General features: G+C 42.5%; 1 protein-coding gene across 1 annotated transcript in view; it reads right to left on the bottom strand.

The window, feature by feature from the left end:
• The window catches only part of gli1 (GLI family zinc finger 1), a 224,482-nt gene extending 199,059 nt beyond the window's left edge, over positions 1-25,423 (bottom strand). The window contains exon 1 of the mRNA XM_061937735.2: positions 25,083-25,423. The gene's annotated coding sequence lies outside the window, so the exon portion shown is untranslated. The remainder of the gene's footprint in view (positions 1-25,082) is intronic.
• Between the last annotated feature and the right edge of the window lie 263 nt (positions 25,424-25,686).

Below are 25,686 nucleotides of genomic sequence, written 5' to 3'. Positions count from 1 at the left end.
CTGCCCCCCTCTCCCTTGTGGAGAGGGGGGCAGGGGGGGGGGACACAGGTCCAGTGGCCATGGATGAAGTGCTGGCTGTCCAGAGTCGGGACCCTGTGCATCGGTTGGGGACATATCTGCGCTGCTGACCCGTCTCCGCTTGGGATGGTCTCCTGTTGGCCCTACTATGGACTGGACTCTCACTATTATGTTAGATCCACTATGGACTGGGCTCTCACTATTATGTTAGATCCACTATGGACTGTACTCTCACTATAATGTTAGATCCACTATGGACTGGACTCTCACTATAATGTTAGATCCACTATGGACTGGACTCTCACTATTATGTTAGATCCATTATGGACTGGACTCTTACTATTATGTTAGATCCACTGTGGACTGGACTCTCACTATTATGTTAGATCCACTATGGACTGGACTCTCACTATTATGTTAGATCCATTATGGACTGGACTCTTACTATTATGTTAGATCCACTATGGACTGGACTCTCACTATTATGTTAGATCCACTATGGACTGGACTCTCACTGTTATGTTAGATCCACTATGGACTGGACTCTTACTATTATGTTAGATCCACTATGGACTGGACTCTTACTATTATGTTAGATTCACTATGGACTGGACTCTCACTATTATGTTAGATCCACTATGGACTGGACTCTCACACTATTATGTTAGATCCACTATGGACTGGACTCTCACTATTATGTTAGATCCACTATGGACTGGACTCTCACAATATTATGTCAGACCCACTTGACATCCATTGCATTCGGTCTCCCCTAGAGGGGGAGGGTTACCCACATATGCGGTCCTCTCCAAGGTTTCTCATAGTCATTCACATTGACGTCCCACTGGGTTGTGAGTTTTTCCTTGCCCTTATGTGGGCTCTGTACCGAGGATGTCGTTGTGGCTTGTGCAGCCCTTTGAGACACTCGTGATTTAGGGCTATATAAATAAACATTGATTGATTGATGATTGATTATACACAGGTGGCATCCTATGACAGTTCCAGGCTGGAAATCACTGAGAGCGGCCCATTCTTTCACAAATGTTTGTAGAAACAGTCTCCATGCCTAAGTGCTTGATTTTATATAACTGTGGCCGTTTAGTGATTAGGACACCTGGTTCTCATCATTTGGATGGGTGGCCAAATACTTTTGGCAATATAGTGTACTTTAGATCTGTGAATATGGACTTACTATCCACCGTAAGTGAGTCAACACGCATCTATGATTATATGAATGGCTGACAACATGTAAGTATTATATAGTGGTGGTAGCCTCTGGGGGTGTGGCTACACAAGTGCTTTCATACTGGGAAGCTGTGGTTCACTGAGGGAAACATGAGTTTTAACATATTCTTAAAGGGGAACATTATCACAATTTCAGAAGGGTTAAAACCATTAAAAATCAGTTCCCAGTGGCTTATTATATATTTCAAAGTTTTTTTCAAAATTTTACCCATCACGCAATATCCCTAAAAAAAGCTTCAAAGTGCCTGATTTTAACCATCGTCATATACACCCGTCCATTTTCCTGTGACGTCACATAGTGAAGCCAACACAAACAAACATAGCGGAAAGAACAGCAAGCTATAGCGACATTAGCTCGGATTCAGACTTGGATTTCAGCGGTTTAAGCGATTCAACAGATTACGCATGTATTGAAACGGGTGGTTGTAGTGTGGAGGCAGGTAGCAAAAACTAAATTGAAGAAGAAACTGAAGCTATTGAGCCATATCGGTTTGAACCGTATGCAAGGGAAACCGACGAAAACGACACGACAGCCAGCGACACGGGAGAAAGTGAGGACGAATTCGGCGATCGCCTTCTAACCAACGATTGGTATGTGTTTGTTTGGCATTAAAGGAAACTAACAACTATGAACTAGGTTTACAGCATATGAAATACATTTGGCAACAACATGCACTTTGAGAGTGCAGACAGCCCAATTTTCATCAATTAATATATTATGTAGACATACCCTCATCCGCTATCTTTTCCTGAAAGCTGATCCGTCCAGTTTTGGAGTTGATGTGAGCCAAAACATCCAGGGGGTTTTGCTCGCTCGTCTGCGGGAACAAACTGCCGCCATTGCTTGCCGTGCTACCGAGGTCCTTAGTCCCTGAATTGCTCACACACTCCGGCAGATTCAATGGGGGTCTGGCGGCAGATTTCTTTGACTTTATCGTTGGAAATGCATCTGCTTTGAGTGTCGCAGGATATCCACACATTCTTGCCATCTCTGTCGTAGCATAGCTTTCGTCTGTAAAGTGTGCGGAACAAACGTCCAATTTCTTGCCACTTTCGCATCTTTGGGCCACTGGTGCAACTTGAATCCGTCCCTGTTCGTGTTGTTACACCCTCCGACAACACACCGACGAGGCATGATGTCTCCAAGGTACGGAAAACAGTCGAAAAAATGGAAAATAACAGAGCTGATTTGACTCGGTGTTTGAGAAAATGGCGGATTGCTTCCCGATGTGACGTCACAACGTGACGTCATCGCTCCGAGAGCGAATATTAGAAAGGCATTTAATTCGCCAAAATTCACCCATTTAGAGTTCGGAAATCGGTTAAAAAAATATATGGTCTTTTTTCTGCAACATCAAGGTATATATTGACGCTTACATAGGTCTGGTGACAATGTTCCCCTTTAAGTCAATTCAAAGTGGATGACCTTGGTACTCATCACTCCTCTCAAGAGTTTTAATTCACCTCATGATGTTATTGGTTCTACAAAGGACAAACCCCAATTTAAACTTGTACGAACACTTCACTGTCTGAGAAACTCATATATTTACGCGAAAGTGTCTACAACAGGATGTGACGTCGCTTAAACCATACGTGCGACCCTCGTATGGTAAATATTTGGCCACCTGCCTTGACTCACATATGAACTTGAAGTGCCATCCCATAGAATTGTCCAAAATGTTTTGGTTTCCTGGAGCATTCAAAGTTCCTTTCACCGGAACTAAGGGGCCAAGCCCAACTCCTGAAAAACAACCACACATCATAATTCCTCCTCCACCAAATGTCACACTCGGCACAATGCAGTCCGAAATGTAGCGTTCTCCTGGCAACTTCCAAACCCAGACTGGTCCATCAGATTGCCAGATGGAAAAGTGTGATTCATCACTCCAGAGAAGGCGTCTCCACTGCTCTAGAGTCCAGTGACGGCGTGCTTTACACCACTGCATCCCACGCTTTGCATTGGACTTGGTGATGTATGGCTTAGATACAGCTGTCGGCCATGGAAACCCATTCCACAAAGCTCTCTGCGCACTGCACGTGGGCTAATTGGAAGGTCACATGAAGTTTGGAGCTCTGTAGCAACTGACTGTGCAGAAAGTCTTTGCACTATGCGCTTCAGCATCCACTGACCCCTCTCTGTCAGTTTACGTGGCCTACCACTTGGTGGCTGAGTTGCTGTTGTTCCCAAACTCTTCACTTTTCTTATAATAAAGTGGGCTTTGGAATATTTAGGAGCGAGGGAAATTTCACGACTGGATTTGTTGCACAGGTTGCATCCTATGACAGTTCCACGCTGGAAATCACTGAGAGCGGCCCGTTCTTTCACACATGTTTGTAGAAACAGTCTCCATGCCTAAGTGCTGGATTTTATATTTTATATTTTAGTACACGTGATTCTCATCATTTGGATGAGTGGCCAAATAATTTTGGCAATATAGTGTAGTAATGATAACCCTGATCATTTTGGTCACACTAACCGCATACTTGCCAACCTTGAGACCTCCGATTTCGGGAGGTGGGGTGTGGGGGCGTGGTCGGGGGTGGGGCGGGGCGTGGTTGGGGGCGTGGTTAAGAGGGGAGGAGTATATTGACAGCTAGTCACCAAGTCAAGTATTTCATACATATTGTATATATATATATATATATATATATATATATATATATATGACTCCTCTCTGAGCTGCCACCTTACCGTGGTAGAGGAGTTTGCGTGTCCCAATGATCCTAGGAGCTATGTTGTCCGGGGGCTTTATGCCCCCTGGTAGGGTCTCCCAAGACAAACTGGTCCTAGGTGAGGGATCAGACAAAGAGCAGCTCGAAGACCTCCATGACGAATAAAAATAAAGGACCCAGATTTCCCTCGCCCGGACGCGGGTCACCGGGGCCCCCCTCTGGAGCCAGGCCCGGAGGTGGGGCACGATGGCGAGCGCCTGGTGGCCGGGCCTGTCCCCATGGGGCCCGGCCGGGCACAGCCCGAAGAGGCAACGTGGGTCCCCCCTCCAATGGGCTCACCACCCATAGCAGGGGCCATAGAGGTCGGGTGCATTGTGAGCTGGGCGACAGCCGACGGCAGGGCACTTGGCGGTCCGATCCTCGGCTACAGAAGCTAGCTCTTGGGACGTGGAACGTCACCTCGCTGGGGGGGGGGGAAGGAGCCTGAGCTAGTGCGCGAGGTTGAGAAGTTCCGGCTAGATATAGTCGGACTCACTTCGACGCACAGCAAGGGCCCTGGAACCAGTTCTCTCGAGAGGGGCTGGACTCTCTTCCACTCTGGCGTTGCCGGCAATGAGAGGCGACGGGCTGGGGTGGCAATTCTTGTTGCCCCCCGGCTCAGAGCCTGCACGTTGGAGTTCAACCCGGTGGACGAGAGGGTAGCTTCCCTCCGCCTTCGGGTGGGGGGACGGGTCCTGACTGTGGTTTGCGCTTACGCGCCAAACCGCAGCTCAGAGTACCCACCCTTTTTGGATTCGCTCGAGGGAGTACTGGAGAGTGCTCCCCCGGGTGATTCCCTCGTTCTACTGGGGGACTTCAATGCTCATGTTGGCAGCGACAGTGAAACCTGGAGAGGCGTGATTGGGAAGAATGGCCGCCCGGATCTGAACCCGAGTGGTGTTCTGTTATTGGACTTTTGTGCCCGTCACACATTGTCCATAATGAACACCATGTTCGAACATAAGGGTGTCCATATGCACTTGGCACCAGGACACCCTAGGCCGCAGTTCCATGATCGACTTTGTAGTTGTGTCATCGGATTTACGGCCTCATGTTTTGGACACTCGGGTGAAGAGAGGGGCGGAGCTTTCAACCGATCACCACCTGGTGGTGAGTTGGCTGCGATGGTGGGGGAGGATGCCGGACAGACCTGGCAGGCCCAAACGCATTGTGAGGGTTTGCTGGGAACGTCTGGCAGAGTCTCCTGTCAGAGAGAGTTTCAATTCCCACCTCCGGAAGAACTTTGAACATGTCACGAGGGAGGTGCTGGACATTGAGTCCGAGTGGACCATGTTCCGCACCTCTATTGTCGAGGCAGCTGATTGGAGCTGTGGCCGCAAGGTAGTTGGTGCCTGTCGTGGCGGTAATCCTAGAACCCGTTGGTGGATACCGGCGGTGAGGGATGCCGTCAAGCTGAAGAAGGAGTCCTATCGGGTTCTTTTGGCTCATAGGACTCCTGAGGCAGCGGACAGGTACCGACAGGCCAAGCGGTGTGCGGCTTCAGCGGTTGCGGAGGCAAAAACTCGGACATGGGAGGAGTTCGGGGAAGCCATGGAAAACGACTTCCGGACGGCTTCGAAGCGATTCTGGACCACCATCCGCCGCCTCAGGAAGGGGAAGCAATGCACTATCAACACCGTGTATGGTGAGGATGGTGTTCTGCTGACCTCGACTGTGGATGTTGTGGATCGGTGGAGGGAATACTTCGAAGACCTCCTCAATCCCACCAACACGTCTTCCTATGAGGAAGCAGTGCCTGGGGAATCTGTGGTGGGCTCTTCTATTTCTGGGGCTGAGGTTGCTGAGGTAGTTAAAAAGCTCCTCGGTGGCAAGGCCCCGGGGGTGGATGAGAGCCGCCCGGAGTTCCTTAAGGCTCTGGATGCTGTGGGGCTGTCTTGGTTGACAAGACTCTGCAGCATCGCGTGGACATCGGGGGCGGTACCTCTGGATTGGCAGACCGGGGTGGTGGTTCCTCTCTTTAAGAAGGGGGACCGAAGGGTGTGTTCTAACTATCGTGGGATCACACTCCTCAGCCTTCCCGGTAAGGTCTATTCAGGTGTACTGGAGAGGAGGCTACGCCGGATAGTCGAACCTCGGATTCAGGAGGAACAGTGTGGTTTTCGTCCTGGTCGTGGAACTGTGGACCAGCTCTATACTCTCGGCAGGGTCCTTGAGGGTTCATGGGAGTTTGCCCAACCAGTCTACATGTGTTTTGTGGACTTGGAGAAGGCATTCGACCGTGTCCCTCGGGAAGTCCTGTGGGGAGTGCTCAGAGAGTATGGGGTATCGGACTGTCTGATTTTGGCGGTCCGCTCCCTGTATGATCAGTGTCAGAGCTTGGTTCGCATTGCCGGCAGTAAGTCGGACACGTTTCCAGTGAGGGTTGGACTCCGCCAAGGCTGCCCTTTGTCACCGATTCTGTTCATAACTTTTATGGACAGAATTTCTAGGCGCAGTCAAGGCGTTGAGGGGATCTGGTTTGGTGGCTGCAGGATTGGGTCTCTGCTTTTTGCAGATGATGTGGTCCTGATGGCTTCATCTGGCCAGGATCTTCAGCTCTCGCTGGATCGGTTCGCAGCCGAGTGTGAAGCGACTGGGATGAGAATCAGCACCTCCAAGTCCGAGTCCATGGTTCTCGCCCGGAAAAGGGTGGAATGCCATCTTCGGGTTGGGGAGGAGACCCTGCCCCAAGTGGAGGAGTTCAAGTACCTCGGAGTCTTGTTCACGAGTGAGGGAAGAGTGGATCGTGAGATCGACAGGCGGATCGGTGCGGCGTATTCAGTAATGCGGACGCTGTATCGATCCGTTGTGGTGAAGAAGGAGCTGAGCCGGAAGGCAAAGCTCTCAATTTACCGGTCGATCTACGTTCCCATCCTCACCTATGGTCATGAGCTTTGGGTTATGACCGAAAGGACAAGATCACGGGTAGAAGCGGCCGAAATGAGTTTCCTCCGCCGGGTGGCAGGGCTCTCCCTTAGAGATAGGGTGAGAAGCTCTGTCATCCGGGGGGAGCTCAAAGTAAAGCCGCTGCTCCTCCACATCGAGAGGAGCCAGATGAGGTGGTTCGGGCATCTGGTCAGGATGCCACCAGATCGCCTCCCTCGGGAGGTGTTTAGGGCACATCCGACCGGTAGGAGGCCACGGGGAAGACCCAGGACACGTTGGGAAGACTATGTCTCCCGGCTGGCCTGGGAACGCCTCGGGATCCCCCGGGAGGAGCTGGACGAAGTGGCTGGGGAGAGGGAAGTCTGGGCTTCCCTGCTTAGGCTGCTGCCCCGGCGACCCGACCTCGGATAAGCGGAAGAAGATGGATGGATGGATGGATGGATATATATATGATATCTACATCCTAAAAATATGCAAACAAAACTGTGTTTAGATAATTGATACTTCAAACTTGCATAAATAAATATTAAGGAATATAACATAACTTGGCTTCTGAGAGTTTCAAAATGTAATGAACAAAATGCTAAAGTTGTTGATAAACAAGCAATTATTTTAATAATTAAATATGGTCATTTTAAATGAGTTATTATGATAATTTAAAATCAACTATTTGAAATATGTTTATTTTAATGTATAATTCTATGGCTGGATGTAATAAGGAGTCACGAAAAAATACAAATAAAAATACAATTAATTGTGATGTTTTTAGCAAAATATAGTAAAAATGTATTTATTTATTTATTTTTTTTAATTAATAAATATATTTATTTTTAGGTACAATAAACATAATAATACAATTTATCTCTCGTCTGGATGATTTAGTTCTTGTCACCCTGTTGTCCTCCCGTCATGAAAAAAGGCTGTCCTCACTCAGGTCCGCATGGAGCTGGAGGGGGCGTGGCTTCCAGCTCCGGCTGAAAATCGGGAGATTTTCGGGAGAATATTTGTCCCGGGAGTTTTTTGGGAGAGGCACTGAATTTCGGGAGTCTCCCGGAAAATTCGGGAGGGTTGGCAAGTATGCACTAACCGTGATATGAAATGTTTACAATGATTACATCCCCGTAGCATAATAAAAAAAACTGTTTCCAAGTGTGCTTTTTCTTTGACTTTGTTTACGGTCCTTCTAGACCAGGGTTGTCAAACTCATTTTCATTGAGGGCCACATTGTACACTACTTCCGGTTCCGGTTCACCGTGCGTGACTGCTCGCTGACTGCTCGCTGTTTCGAAAAAGCTAAGTATCGTTCTATTTGTGTGCTTTTAAATTGTTTTGCAGCTTTCTTTATTACTTTCTCAACATATTTAGTAGTACTATTTAACTTGCAAATCACCCGATCTCTGTCTCTCCACCCCTCCCGCAGCTAGCTAGCAGCTAGCTGCTAAGCTAACGAAGCTAGCGCGGAGAAAGGCGTCGCCGGGCGCCGGTCAGAAGGAGTCTACTCCTGCACACCGTGACCAGGACTTCTCGGAAGACAGCAGGAACTTCACTCGGTGACAGAAAACACCGTGAGTATGGCTTCCTGCGCGTCTTGCACCTTACTCACGGAGAGGCTGGCTCTGCTAGAGGGCCGTGTCCGCCAGTTAGAGCAGAGTAATCTCGTAACTTTAGATGTTGCGGACACATCTGCTAGCGTTAGCTGTAGCGAGCTAACTAGCCCAGCCTGTAGTAGTCCTAAGCGGCCTACAAGCTACGGTGTACCGGTTGAGACGCATAATAGATTTAGCTCTTTAGCTAGTCCTACACCCCAGTCTACCGGGCACCACACCTTAGTCATAGGGGACTCCATCACCCGAAACATAAAGCTTAGCAAACCAGCCACAATTAAGTGCATCCCGGGGGCCCGAGCACCTGACATTGAGGCTAATCTTAGGGAGCTAACTCGCAACAGGCCTAGTAAACACGTACGACAGGCTAATCGCACCACTAGTTATGCGAATATAGTTGTACACGTTGGCTCCAATGACACTAGAATGAGACAGTCAGAGATTACAAAGAGAAACATAGCCAGGACTTGTGATCTCGCTAGAAAGATGTCCAGGCATCGAGTAATTGTCTCTGGCCCCCTGCCTGCGAGAGGCAATGATGAGAGATATAGCAGATTAGTCTCGCTTAACAAGTGGCTGGCTAGCTTCTGTAGACAACAGGGACTAACGTTTATTGATAATTGGCCCTCTTTCTGGGGCAAACCAGGCTTGCTGATGAGGGACGGCCTTCACCCTAACCAGGAAGGCGCCATCATCCTGTCTAAGAATATAGACTACTGTTTAAGTCACATTTGACTAACTACACTAGAGCAAGCCCGGTCACAGGCAATTACAGAGCCTGCTAGTCCGGGTGAGGAGTCAGTTAAGCTAGAACTAGCCAGCGCCAGGCTGGATAATTCCTGTACGCATAGCAATTTTCTTAGAATAACACACAACTCACATAATGTGTTTTCTGTTGTGAATGTGTCCGGGGTAGATATGCATTCTACTGAGGTGGCAAATCATGATGCGTTCAGTCGATCGCAGCATCAAGCAAATAATCTGAAAATTCCCGTCGTATCAATTCCTAGATATGGTCGAAACTATTTAAAGTGCACTACGTATAATAAACGCAACATTATTAATATTTCTACTACGGATAATTTAAACAAAAACTCGTCAAAACAGCCCAATACTTATAATATGGGCTTTTTAAATATAAGATCATTGTCTCCCAAAACGTTATTAGTTAATGAGGTCATTAGAGACAACAATCTTAACGTCATTGGTCTTAGCGAAACCTGGCTCAAACCAGACGAATTTTTTGCGCTAAATGAGGCATCTCCTCCTAACTATACGAATGCGCATATTGCCCGTCCCCTTAAAAGGGGTGGGGGGGTCGCACTAATATACAATGAAAACTTTAACCTTACCCCTAACCTAAATAATAAATACAAATCGTTTGAGGTGCTTACTATGAGGTCTGTCGCACCGCTGCCTCTCGATATGGCTGTTATCTACCGCCCCCCAGGGCCCTACTCGGACTTTATTAATGAATTCTCAGAGTTCGTTGCTGATCTAGTGACGTACGCAGACAATATAATCATAATGGGGGACTTTAATATCCATATGAATACCCCATCGGACCCTCAGTGCGTGGCGCTCCAGACTATAATTGATAGCTGTGGTCTTACACAAATAATAAATGAACCTACGCATCGCAACGGCAATACGATAGATCTAGTGCTGGTCAGGGGTGTCACCACCTCCAAAGTTATGGTACTCCCGTGTACTAAAGTAATGTCCGATCATTACCTTATAAAATTCGAAGTTCTGACTCATTGTCAACAAACTAATAATAATAATAACTGCTATAGCAGCCGCAACATTAATGCCGCCACAACGATGACTCTTGCTGACCTACTGCCTTCGGTAATGGCACCATTCCCAAATTATGTCGGCTCTATTGATAACCTCACTAACAACTTTGACAATGCCCTGCGCAAAACCATTGATAGTATAGCACCGCTAAAACAAAAAAGGGCCCCTAAAAGGCGCACCCCATGGTTTACAGAGGAAACCAGAGCTCATAAATTATCATGTAGAAAGTTGGAACGCAAATGGCGCGCGACCAAGCTTGAGGTTTTCCATCAAGCATGGAGTGATAGTTTAATATCGTATAAACGCATGCTTACCTTAGCTAAAGCTAAATATTACTCAAATCTCATCCGCCTCAACAAAAACGACCCTAAATTTTTGTTTAGTACAGTAGCATCGCTAACCCAACAAGGGACTCCTCCCAATAGCTCCACCCACTCGGCAGATGACTTTATGAATTTCTTTAATATGAAAATTGAACTCATTAGAAAGGAGATTAAAGACAACGCATCCCAGCTACAACTGGGTTCTATGAACACAGATACAACTGTATCTACGACGGATACTGCAATACAAAATAGTCTCTCTCTTTTTGATGAAATAACATTAGAGGAACTATTACAGCGTGTAAGTGGGATAAAACAAACAACATGTTTACTTGACCCACTTCCTGGGAAACTTATCAAGGAGCTTTTTGTATTATTAGGTCCATCAGTGCTAAATATTATAAACTTATCACTTTCCTCTGGCACTGTTCCCCTAGCATTCAAGAAAGCGGTTATTCATCCTCTGCTCAAAAGACCTAACCTTGATCCTGACCTCATGGTAAACTACCGACCGGTGTCCCACCTTCCCTTTATTTCGAAAATCCTCGAAAAAATTGTCGCACAGCAGCTAAATGAACACTTAGTGTCCAACAATCTCTGTGAACCTTTTCAATCCGGTTTCAGGGCAAATCACTCTACGGAGACAGCCCTCGCAAAAATGACTAATGATCTACTGCTAACGATGGATTCTGATGCGTCATCTATGTTGCTGCTTCTTGATCTTAGCGCTGCTTTCGATACCGTCGATCATAATATTTTATTAGAGCGTATCAAAACACGTATTGGTATGTCAGACTTAGCTTTGTCGTGGTTTAACTCTTATCTTACTGACAGGATGCAATGCGTCTCCCATAATAATGTGACCTCGGACTATGTTAAGGTAACGTGCGGAGTTCCTCAGGGTTCAGTTCTTGGCCCTGCACTCTTTAGTATTTACATGCTGCCGCTAGGCGACATCATACGCAAATACGGTGTTAGCTTTCATTGTTATGCTGATGACACCCAACTCTACATGCCCCTAAAGCTGACCAACACACCGGATTGTAGTCAGCTGGAGGCGTGTCTTAATGAAATTAAACAATGGATGTCCGCTAACTTCTTGCAACTCAACGCCAAGAAAACGGAAATGCTGATTATCGGTCCTGCTAAACACCGACATTTATTTAATAATACCACCTTAACATTTGACAACCAAACAATTACACAAGGCGAATCAGTAAAGAATCTGGGTATTATCTTCGACCCAACTCTCTCGTTTGAGTCACACATTAAGAGTGTTACTAAAACGGCCTTCTTTCATCTCCGTAATATCGCTAAAATTCGTTCTATTTTATCCACTAGCGACGCTGAGATCATTATTCATGCGTTCGTTACGTCTCGTCTCGACTATTGTAACGTATTATTTTCGGGGCTCCCTATGTCTAGCATTAAAAAATTACAGTTGGTACAAAATGCGGCTGCTAGACTTTTGACAAGAACAAGAAAGTTTGATCATATTACGCCTATACTGGCTCACCTGCACTGGCTTCCTGTGCACTTAAGATGTGACTTTAAGGTTTTACTACTTACGTATAAAATACTGCACGGTCTAGCTCCGTCCTATCTTGTCGATTGCATTGTACCATATGTCCCGGCAAGAAATCTGCGTTCAAAGAACTCCGGCTTATTAGTGATTCCCAGAGCCCAAAAAAAGTCTGCGGGCTATAGAGCGTTTTCTATTCGGGCTCCAGTACTATGGAATGCCCTCCCGGTAACAATTAGAGATGCTACCTCAGTAGAAGCATTTAAGTCCCATCTTAAAACTCATTTGTATACTCTAGCCTTTAAATAGCCCCCCTGTTAGACCAGTTGATCTGCCGTTTCTTTTCTTTTCTCCTCTGCTCCCCTTTTCCTTGAGGGGGGGGGCACAGGTCCGGTGGCCATGGATGAAGTGCTGGCTGTCCAGAGTCGGGACCCGGGGTGGACCGCTCGCCTGTGCATCGGCAGGGAACATCTCTGCGCTGCTGACCCGTCTCCGCTCGGGATGGTGTCCTGCTGGCCCCACTATGGACTGGACTCTTGCTATTATGTTGGATCCACTATGGACTGGACTCTCACAATATTATGTCAGACCCACTCGACATCCATTGCTTTCGGTCTCCCCTAGAGGGGGGGGGTTACCCACATATGCGGTCCTCTCCAAGGTTTCTCATAGTCATTCACATCGACGTCCCACTGGGGTGAGTTTTTCCTTGCCCGTATGTGGGCTTTGTACCGAGGATGTCGTTGTGGCTTGTGCAGCCCTTTGAGACACTTGTGATTTAGGGCTATATAAATAAAGATTGATTGATGATTGTAGTTATGGCTGCCATCAAAGGGCCACTTGTAAAAACGAATGATATATGAATTTGCCTACGCATTTGTTTATTATATATATATGTATATACATATACACTGTAAAAAAAAAAATGTTTACAGTAAAAAAATAGCAACTTAATCACCAGAATTTGACTATAAAATGTACTGTGTTTTTTGCAACATATTACAATAAATGGAAAAACTTTACCTTTGTTTTTATTTTATTCTGGCAACTGAGCTGCCAACTTTTTTACCGTTAAAAACCTGTGATACTGTTTTACCATTAACAGTAAAAATAACAACCTTACAGTAACAACACTTGTTGTCACGTTGTGTAAATGGTAAATAAAAACAGAATCCAATGATTTGCAAATCCTTTTCAACTTATATTCAATTGAATAGACTGCAAAGACAAGATATTTAATGTTCAACCTAAAAAACTGTATTTTTTGCTCGTTTTGAATTTGATGCCTGCAACATGTTTCAAAAAAGCTGGCACAAGTGGCAAAAAAGACTGAGAAAGTTGAGGAATGCTCATCAAACACTTATTTGGAACATCCCACAGGTGAACAGGCTAATTGGGAACAGGTGGGTGCCATGATTGGGTATAAAAGCAGCTTCCATGAAATGCTCAGTCATTCACAAACAAGGACGGGGCGAGGGTCACCACTATGTCAACAAATGCCTGAGCAAATTGTTTAAGAACAACATTTCTCAACCAGCTATTGCAAGGAATTTAGGGATTTCACCATCTACGCTCCGTCATATCATCAAAAGGTTCAGAGAATCTGGAGAAATCACTGCACGTAAGCGGCAATGCCCGTGATCTTCGATCCCTCAGGCGGCACTGCATCAAAAAGCGACATCAGTGTGTAAAGGATATCACCACATGGGCTCAGGAACACTTCAGAAAACCACTGTCAGTAACTACAGTTGGTGGCTACATCTGTAAGTGCAAGTTAAAACTCTTCTATGCAAAGTCAAAGCAATTTATCAACAACACCCAGAAACGCCGCCTGAACTCATTTAAGATGGACTGATGCAAAGTGGAAAAGTGTTCTTTGGTCTGACGAGTCCACATTTCAAATTGTTTTGGGAAACTGTGGACCTGGTGTCCTCCGAACCAAAGAGGAAAAGAACTATCCGGACTGTTCTAGGTGCAAAGTTGAAAAGCCAGCATCTGTGATGGTATGGGGGTGTATTAGTGCCCAAGGCATGGGTAACTTACACGTCTGTGAAGGCACCATTAATACTGAAAGGTACATACAGGTTTTGGAGGAACATATGTTGTCATCCAAGCAACGTTATCATGGAATGGACGCCCCTGCTTATTTCAGCATGACAATGCCAAGCCACGTGTTACAACAGCCTAAAATAGCAGAAGGGAGACTTTTGAACGACTTAAGCTGTACATCAAGCAAGAATGGGAAATAATTCCACTTCAAAAATGTGTCTCCTCAGTTCCCAAACATTTACTGGGTGTTGTTAAAAGGAAAGGCCATGTAACACAGTGGTAAAAATGCCCCTGTGACAACTGTTTTGCAATGTGTTGCTGCCATTAAATTCTAAGTTCATGATTATTTGCAAAAAAAAGAAGTTTCTCAGTGTGAACATTAAATATCTTGTCTTTGCAGTCTATTCAATTGAATATAAGTTGAAAAGGATTTGCAAATCATTGTATTCTGTTTTTATTTACCATTTACACAACGCGCCAACTTCACTGCTTTTGGGTTTTGTACATAAGGGTTGTGAATGATGCAACGTGTAGTCCCCCTTTAACTGAATGAAGGCGTAATGTGAATGTTTTTGTCCATTTTAGGTGGGTTTTTTGGTTCAAATTCAGAGTTGATGGACGCTCTCACAGCATTCAAGAGTTCTACTGAGTCTCGCCGGGGTCAACTTATTCCCAGAAAACAACAAGCAAAGCAACACACCCACCACTAACTATCCAAACAACGGCAGAGGGAGGACGGAGAGGAGCATTGCTGCGAGGAAAAGAGGGGCAGAGAAAAAAAAGAGAGAATTGCGGAGCATCTCCTGTGCATGGCATGCTTCTTCTCAGGCAGACAGTTGCTATTAAAGCCTGATTGTTTCAGGTTCACAGGGCGTGAAAGGCCCTGATTGAGGGGCTGTGATCCCTGTGAGGGTGGTCTCTCTCTCCCTGTCCCTCCCCCTCTCTCTTTCTGGAAGGTGGGAAGAGGAAGAAGTGTGTGTGTGTGTGTGTGTGTGTGTGTGTGTGTGTGTGTGTGTGTGTGTGTGTGTGTGTGTGTGTGTGTGTTCTTGTTTTTCTGCCCTTCTTGAGACATCAACAAGGAAAAGTGCCTTGAACAAGTTAGGACATAAATCATGGTCCCAATACAGGAAAACCATTGCATCTAATAGAGAGCCAAATACTAGAGTCCGTAAACATTGCTCCAAAGTCAGGATTGTTTTTGTTGATTTAATGTGCATACAAAAGTAAACATTAACAGGTGCGAAGGCAGCAATATATGATAAAACAAGAAGGCAGCTAAAAAAGGACTTCTCTATTCATCCCCCGAAAAAACCCGCCAGGTGAACGGCTGATTTTACCACTTCCGGTGCTGACGTAAGACAACCCATATGTGACCATAGGATGAACAAATACACTACGCTACTAAGACTATAGTGGCCATTAACAGTTACAGCTGGGTTGGCCAAAGTGCGGCACAGGGACCATCTGTGGTCCGTGACTCGTTTGTCATCGGCCTTAAGCACATTACTCAAAAAACAAAAAATAGACATCTCATTTGCACCCCTGGTGGTGAAATCTCTCAAAATGAGGGTGGTCCCAAAAAGAAGGTTTTTTTTCAAATTGACTGTGTGTCGCTTTTAAAAGTGCTCCCCCTCTGGTCAACATATGAAATAACAAGTGTGTGTAAAAATTTGAAGTGCTACCCCTCTGGCCAACATATGTAATAACAAGTGTGTGTAAGAAATTGAAATGTGGTTTCACAGTGTGGCGCATATTTGAAACAGTGTTAAAGTTGTTTATACGGCCACCCTCAGTGTGACCTGTATGGCTGTTGACCAAGTATGCGTTGCATTAATTCCACTCCTGGTGGAATTAATGCAATGCAATTTGGCCAAAATTAATCAAAAAAATAAAATAAATATCTATATGGAGACATATTGTAATACATTTAAGTAAATAATGACGATTAAAAAACAATTACACACAAACAATTCAAAAATAAATAAATTAACTAAAAGCAGTCTTTTTCTCACACTTATAAAATTGGGAACAATTTCTCATATTCTTTCTGCTTCTGTAATATTGCAATATTTTCTCGTAAAATGATTACTTTTTTTATATAAAGTTATTGCTTTTTAATACAAAACGGCGACATTTGTCGTATAAAAGTCTGACTTTCATCACAATATTGCCAATTTTCTTTGTTGTTCTTGTAAAATAGTGACATTTTTGGAGTAAAATTATGACCTTTGTCATCAATTTTCCCGAGTAAAATTCCGATTATTATTATAATAGCGGCGACATTTTAAAGTTTTCTTGTAAAATTGTGACTTGTCGAGTAAAATTAACGACTCTTTTCATAAAATTGCCAAAATGTTAAGCTTTTCTTGTAAAACTGCGACTGTCATTGAGTAAAATTCCAACTTTTATCATAATATTGCACAAATGTTCAGTTTTTCACATCGAGAGGAGCCAGATGAGGTGGTTCGGGCATCTAGTCAGGATGCCACCCGAACGCCTCCCTAGGGAGGTGTTTAGGGCACGTCCGACCGGTAGGAGGCCGCGGGGAAGACCCAGGACACGTTGGGAAGACTATGTTTCCCGGCTGGCCTGGGAACGCCTCAGGGTCCCACAGGAAGAGCTGGACGAAGTGGCTGGGGAGAGGGAAGTCTGGGCTTCCCTGCTTAGGCTGCTGCCCCCGCGACCCGACCTCGGATAAGCGGAAGAAGATGGATGGATGCATAGTGTGTATATATTATTCATGTTGTAAATACACATCTTTATATATCTAGAAAGGGTGGTTCTATAGAGGTAGGCATTTTTCTCAGGTCTCAAGAAGGTAAGAAATACAAGAACGTGTGTGTGTGTGTGTGTGTGTGTGTGTGTGTGTGTGTGTGTGTGTGTGTGTGTGTGTGTGTGTGTGTGTGTGTGTGTGCGCTTTGGATGGCAGGCATCACGTGACGCATGTTTCTTGCTGAGCGGACCAAAATGGAATCCTAGACAAAAACAGAGCACTTGTTGCTGCATGCCTCCAAGGACCCGGTGCAGGACCGGACCAACTTCCTGTCCGTCACCTTAACCAGGTCTCGTGCACTGTATGCACGCTGATAAGGACTTATCAGCGCTGTTATAAAGGGCTGCTAATAGGAAGACGAGTCCTTCCTGTGTGTTCTATTTGTTTAGGACAACTCCCCATTAAGGAGCCTTTTGGCCTTAACACGCTTGATAAAGAGCAGGGAGGGCGAGGATGCCCCCCCCCCCCCCAGCCCCCCAAAGTGCTTTTCACATTTGGCCAAAAGACAAGTATATGCTTCTCCCACCCGTCTCCAGCTTGAGAGGCAAAAAGTCATCATTTCTTTCAAATAACAATCGACCAATTATCGGCAATATATGGACAATATCCACATTTGATACCTGGATTAAGTATGAAAACATAATAATTAGTGAAGCGGGTAGAAATAACCACTGCTCAAGCGCAGTTACCTTTTTTTAATTCCATCCATCCGTTTTCTACCGCGTGTCCCTTCATTTAAGAATAAGAATTACTCTCATTGGGCCCCATTCAGCAACCGTTCTTCAGAACAAATGTTGTTTTTAGGACCACTTACGAAGTTTTGAAGGAGATTTTTGTATTCATCAATGTTGTCTTAGCTGGGATTTGTTCATAGGTAAGAACAAAATGTACGAGTGCTCCAGAACACTCTTAGGGTGGCCTATTTGTTCTTAAGTGTGACAAGTTCCCTTACTTCTATTGTCTAATGTTACATTAATTAATATCATATATATATATATATATATATATATATATATATATATATATATATATATATATATATATATATATATATATATATATATATATATATATACATATATATATATAATGTTACATTAATTAATATCATATATATATATATATATATATATATATATATATATATATATATATATATATATATATATGATATTAATTAATGTAACATTAGACAATAGAAGTAAGGGAACTATATATATATATATATATATATATATATATATATATATATATATATATATATATATATATATATATATATATATATGTCTTAATAAGGTTATCCAAAAAATAGTGCTCGATACCGTAGTAGAGCGCAATATATGTATGTGTGGGAAAAAAAATCACAAGACTACCTTCATGAGGGGTTCCCTCAATCATCAGGAGATTTTAAATCTCCTGATGATTGAGGGAACCCCTCATGAAACAGGCCTGTAGAGATGAAGTAGTCTTGTGATTTTTTTCCCACACATACATATATATAGATCTATATATATATAGATCTATATATATAAGAAATACTTGTATATAAAAAAAAAAAATATATATATATATATATATATATATATAGATATAAAAATATATATGTATATATATATATTTTTTTTATATATATATATATATATATATATATATATATGTATATATATATATATATATATGTATATATATATTATATAGTTCCCTTACTTCTATTGTCTAATGTATATATATATATATATATATATATATATATATGTCTTAATAAGGTTATCCAAAAAATAGTGCTCGATACCGTAGTAGAGCGCAATATATGTATGTGTGGGGAAAAAAAATCACAAGACTATTTCATCTCTGAAATAGGGAGATGAAATAGTCTTGTGATTTTTTTTCCCCACACATACATATATATATATATATATATATATATATATATATATATATATATATATATATATATATATATATATATATATATATATATATATATATATACATAAATATATATATACCGTATTTTTCGGAGTATAAGTCGCACCGGAGTATAAGTCGCACCTGCTGAAAACTGCGACTTATAGTCCGAAAAATACGGTATTTATATATATATATATATATATATATATATATATATACATATATGTATATATATATATATATATATATATATATATATATATATATATATATATATTAGGGATGTCCGATAATGGCTTTTTGCCGATATCCGATATTCTGATATTGTCCAACTCTTTAATTACCGATACCGATATCAACCGATATATACAGTCGTGGAATTAACACATTATTATGCCTAATTTGGACAACCAGGTATGGTGAAGATAAGGTACTTTAAAAAAAAATAATTATAAAATAAAATAAGATAAATAAATTAAAAACATTTTCTTGAATAAAAAAGAAAGTAAAACAATATAAAAACAAATACATAGAAACTAGTAATTAATGAAAATTAGTAAAATTAACTGTTAAAGGTTAGTACTATTAGTGGACCAGCAGCACGCACAATCATGTGTGCTTACGGACTGTATTCCTGCAGACTGTATTGATATATATTGATATATAATGTAGGAACCAGAATATTAATAACAGAAAGAAACAACCTTTTTGTGTGAATGAGTGTGAATGAGTGTAAATGGGGGACGAAGGTTTTTTGGGTTGGTGCACTAATTGTAAGTGTATCTTGTGTTTTTTATGTTGATTTAATTAAAAAAAATAAAATTACAAAAACCACAAAAAAAACGATACCGATAAAAAAAAAAACGATACCAATAATGTCCGATATTACAGTTTAACGCACATTACGATATTATCGGACATCTCTAATATATATATATATATATATATATATATATATATATATATATATATATATATATATATATATATATATATGTGTATATATATATATGTATATATGTATATATATATATATATATTTATCATTTATGTATATATATATATATATGCATGTATATATGTATGTATGTATGTATGTGTATATATATATATATATATATATATATATATATATATATATATATATATATATATATATATATATATATATATATTTATATATATATATATATATATATAAATAGATAGATGGATAGAGATAGATATAGATAAGACAGACAGATATATAGCAAAATAAGCAATATATAGACATTTAAAAATCCCGCACACACACACACACCATTTCTTTTTAACGTCCTCAACTGTGCGGAACTCGCCGCTTGACACCATGTTTACTGCATTTTATAGTGCCCCGGATCTTAGCTTCATATGTGCCCTTAAACCCCGACTTTGCACTGCTGAGGATCACTACTTTGTTTGTCTCCGCTTCCTGTAGTAGAACCTCCATTTCTGAACTCGACCCGTTTTCCTTCCGCTTCGGGGCTACCTCAGCAGTCCCCCCTTTCTTAAACGTACGTTTTGACATTATGTATTCCCACCGCAGGATAATACGAGTTTCTCTTCTGTAATCTTCCTCCGTGTGTTTGATGTTCGGCTTTTCCGCCGGAATTGTGCCCTTATATGGGGAGTTAAGGGCGTTTACCTATGCAAATTACGGAATTAAGGGTGTTTGCATATGCATATTGGGGAAATAAGGGCGTGGTTATGTGCAAATTATGATAGACACGCACGCGCTAACCATTTGGCATTCGGCAACTTAAGAACAGCAGGTGGGAACAATTTGGCCGTTTAAGAACACGTCATGAATTTGAATGGACGCCTCTTAGGAAATCACTTTGGAAGAAAGTTAGGAACTTATTGCTGAATGGGGCCCATTGTCAATATTTCTCTCCAAAATCTGTTTTCGTATCTGACAGGGCGTTTATTTGCATTCCTGTGAGAATTCTTCTCTGGTCTACTCAGCTGCAGTATGTCTCTACTGCTAACCTGTCAAAACGTCAATTTTGGGCCGGGAAATCCAGTTTTTGTCCTTCATTCCCGGCGTCTTTTGTTTGTTTTCGCTGCTGCAGCGACCGAGTCGCTCGACAGGCCTCAGCCCGCAAGACTGGCAGCGTGGGCGGATGAAAGGAGCGTGCAGGTTTTTATGTTTTGTCATTCAATCCAATAACGACGCGACAGAGAAGGATGAACATGAAGACGACAGAAAGGAAGATATGTATGTCAAAAATCTAAACTTTTGAGTGAATTGACAAACAGGAGATGCATTATATCAGTAAAGAAGAGCAGCCAGCAGCTCTCACATTCTTATACTTTCTGTAACGTTCAGGAAGAAATGATATCAGCCTGCTTTAGAAGGTAAAGGAGCCCACAATTTGTTTGTATTCAAATGTTGACAATATTTCAGGGTTCCTCACCAGGGAACCTTACAATGTATTAAATCCATAGACTGTTATGAAGTTGTATAACATTTAGTAGATGACGAGTTATTGGGATGTACAGAAATGACATATTTTTACCAATTTTCCCAGGAGAGTCCCGCGATTTTGAAATGTCGACGCTGCTCCCAAGCCCTTCAACGAATAATTATTTAGCCTAAACCCCGTTTCAGCCACACTAAACCAGCGTTTAAGGTTCCTCTCCTCAAACTATTTTTTACACGGGTAAGTGCGCCGTGTATTTCTTGAATCTCCGGCTCTTAGCTTTGTATGGACTCATTGATCGTTTACAAACTGAGTTCGGAGAGGAAGTGACGCCAGAAAGACCGCGTCCCACACAGGAAGTGACGTCAGAAAGAACGCGCCACAGCCAGCTTCATAATAAAGCGGTTTCGTAACTCGGAGCTAACCACTGGAAATATGGAGGCGAGTCATCCAGACATGCCCGTGTTTCTCCTTCTTTTACATGTACAGACACTTGTGGAAATCACACATGAATACCTTACCTACCATGAACACCTACGTTTTCTGTCTTGCCATTGTCTGGCTATTGAGCCATATCGGTTTGAACCGTATGCAAGCGAAACCGACGAAAACGACACGACAGCCAGCGACACGGGAGAAAGCGAGGACGAATTCGGCGATCGCCTTCTAACCAACGATTGGTATGTGTTTGTTTGGCATTAAAGGAAACTAACAACTATGAACTAGGTTTACAGCATATGAAATACATTTGGCAACAACATGCACTTTGAGAGTGCAGACAGACCAATTTTCATCAATTAATATATTCTGTAGACATACCCTCATCCGCGCTCTTTTCCTGAAAGCTGATCTGTCCAGTTTTGGAGTTAATGTCAGTAGGCCAGGGAAGCTAGGGTCGATAGGGGGTTTAGCTCGCTCGTCTGCGGGAACAAACTGCCGCCATTGCTTGCCGTGCTACCGAGGTCCTTTGTCCCTGAATTGCTCACACCCTCCGGCAGATTCAATGGGGGTCTGGCGGCAGATTTCTTTGACTTTATCGTTGGAAATGCATCTGCTTTGAGTGTCGCAGGATATCCACACATTCTTGCCATCTCTGTCGTAGTATAGCTTTCGTCGGTAAAGTGTGCGGAACAAACGTCCAATTTCTTGCCACTTTCGCATCTTTGGGCCACTGGTGCAATTTGAATCCGTCCCTGTTCGTGTTGTTACACCCTCCGACAACACACCGACGAGGCATGATGTCTCCAAGGTACGGAAAACAGTCGAAAAAACGGAAAATAACAGAGCTGATTTGACTCGGTGTTTGAGAAAATGGCGGATTGCTTCCCGATGTGACGCCACGTTGTGACGTCATTGCTCCGAGAGCGAATATTAGAAAGGCGTTTAATTCGCCAAAATTCACCCATTTAGGGTTCGGAAATCGGTTTAAAAAAAATATGGTCTTTTTTCTGCAACATCAAGGTATATATTGAAGCTTACATAGGTCTGGTGATAATGTTCCCCTTTAAGAGAAAGCCATTGCAGCTATTTAGGATACAACACTTCTCAGACGGCAAGAGAACTTTCCAATGTCCAGGTCAGCTGTGATTCTACTTAGCGAAAAACTTTGTCCATTTGTCGAAGGAGAGACAACGAGAATGCGGGCTCCCGTGGATGTGATAAAAAAGGTAACGTGTGCTTTGTATTACCCGGCCGTCGAGGGAAGACTACGGAAAACGGCGAATGCTTTTAGACTGGCAAAGCAGACTGTATCAGTTATTGTCCGCCATGTATGTCGCGGACTCAACGTCTACGTCCAGAGTATATAAAGTCACCAAAAAGGAATGGACAATGAAGGTGAAGGCAAAAGAGTGAGGAGTGTCCTGACCAGATATCTACATCCCTAGTTTGATTGATGTCAAATGTTCTTTATCACATTGTTTACGTGTCTAATAAAGATTTGATTAATTTATGATGTCTCAGGTGTGATTCACTACAATGATGAGTTACATTTAAGAACTTGCACACAAAGCAACACTGGAGGTGACTATGACGTGCGCATTTTCCGCGCATGCGTATTAGGTCGCAAACGGTGGCATTGTTGTGTGTGGACACGGATAAGGTTAGGTGGGATTTACCCTGGATAACCTAGTGTAAAATGGGCCTTAGACACACAAAATAAAGGTGTGTTAAATTTACCACAACATTAGTGCCGCATAAAACATTACGTCGCTACTGGTCCGGCATTTCCTAAAAAATTGAAAAATAAACAAGTCGTTTACTAATATATACTAATCATGTTTAATTAACTTTTACTACAAATGAATATCGGTTCCAAGTGTCGGTTATCAGCCTCAGTGACTAATAATAATCGATATCGGCTCTGAAAAAAAACATATTGGTCCATTTGTACTTCACAACAATGACAAAAATTGTCCTAAAAGTGGCCATTCGTTTCTAATTGTCCCGGTATCAGCACAAAAAATAAAACAAACAGGTATTAAATGATATCGGCTTCCGCAAATAAGCACTCAAGGATGGTATTTTCTCTTATTTTCGGGGGCGCTGTGCAATGCCGGGGTTGGGGGGGACATGCTTTATCAGTATCATGTTTCACACCCCGCTTCAAAAAGCTGTGCATCAAAAAAACGTGCTAATTGTAGCCATTAAAACTGACTTACTCTTTTTTATTTATAAAAAAAAAAAAAAAAAAAAACGGCACCAATTGTTATTTTTTTGTAGGTTAAAGTATTTTATATGTTGTGCTCCTGACTTAAAGTTGCTGATCAAGTTTATGTAATTGTATTTTTCAGTAGTAATTGGTTCAAGTTGGTAAATAAATGTGTATGGTTTAAATGATCTTTTTTTTTAATTTTTTGTTTTGTTTTTTTAGGCAAGTTGATTAACTTTAAATCTTTTCTGTTACGGACTAAAAAACATGCTAATAATGTTATTCTTAGTTGTAAGTTGATCTATATGTGTACCTTTTTTATTTACTGTTAATAAGGATGCAATGTTATGCAGAGGTGTACTTATAACAATTTTCAAGATGAATGATACTATTTGTAATCATTTATCAACAACACCCAGAAACGCTGGGCCCAAGCTCATTTCAGTTAGACTGACGCAAAGTGGAAAAGTGTTCTGTGGTCTGACGAGTCCACATTCCAAATTGTTTTTGGGAACTGTGGACGTCGTGTGGTATGGGGGTGTATTAGTACAAATCTGTGAAGGCGCCATTAATGCTGAAAGGTAAATACAGGTTTTGGAGCAACTTATGTTGCCATCCAAGCAACGTTATCATGGACGCCCCTGCTTATTTCAGCAAGACAATGCCAAGCCACGTGTTACAACAGCGTGGCTTCATACTAAAACGTGTTTCGACATCTGCGTTCCTTTCTGCCTTGATAGTTTAGGGGATTGTTATAATTATTTAAATCATATTTACATTTAATATCATTTTCTCCAGGTTTTTGTTTCCGATAGGTCATAAAAACTACCGATAATAATCGATTTATAAGAGACACTTTATACGGTGTTCAGGCCAAATAGAATCTAGTGCGTCCACGTTAGGTTGGATTTAAATATGCAGTTTTAGTCGTGAAGAGATGAGGGATTTGGGACTGATATTGAAGTATTTCAGAGTCCAAGGAACAGCTGCTGGACTCAGATGATCTTACAGACCCTGCGGTGGCTCTTAAAGGCAACAAGAAGAAAGAAGCTCTAAAGTCAGCAAAGAGTTGATGAAAGTAGGAATAAGTCAATGAGTGAGATGATGGCCAACATGTGCGGACATCAACTTGTAATTTATCCTACCTCAGCCTGCATCAAACTTGCCAAAGTCCGTGGAACACTTGCAATCCTCCAAAGTTGTCCAAAGTCGTCCCAAGTCGTCCAAAGTTGTCCAAAGTTGCAGATTCCAGACCCAGAATTTTTTAATTTTTTTTTCACTTTTTCTTTCTCTCGTTTTTGCACGAAGTGGAAGTAAGAAGTCTCCCACTTCCACTCCACTGAAGACCCTCCTCGGGGGATAAACACGAGTGAACAAAGTCTTACTTTTCCCTCCCCGATGGACGTTAGAAGAGAACTATAAGGCAAGTAGAAGAAGTAAAGAAGTCCATGTTGGACAAGAAGGGAGACCCGCACACGCAACTTGTTCGCTCCGTCCTCCAAATGCGTAATGCGCCCCCCCCCCCCCCCCCCTTCTTCCTCCCTCCCCCTCCCTGTGAGGACCACCCCGAAACAGGAAGTTCCCTTTTTGCTTTTTTAGCGCAGGAAAAAAAGAAAAGAAAAGAAGAGGAGTGACGATGCTGCTTCTTTTTCTCCTCACACTTTCATACCGTCATCGGGGTCCTGTCTTTAACTTCCACATTATGAATGTAATGTTTTCTTTCAAGTCCAAATAATGAATTCATGCCAA

This window comes from Nerophis lumbriciformis, linkage group LG03 (genome assembly GCF_033978685.3).
Source record: "Nerophis lumbriciformis linkage group LG03, RoL_Nlum_v2.1, whole genome shotgun sequence".
Classification (NCBI taxonomy): domain Eukaryota; kingdom Metazoa; phylum Chordata; class Actinopteri; order Syngnathiformes; family Syngnathidae; genus Nerophis; species Nerophis lumbriciformis.
The sequence above is the reverse complement of the archived record's forward strand: the minus strand, read 5'-3'. Positions and strand labels throughout refer to the sequence as shown.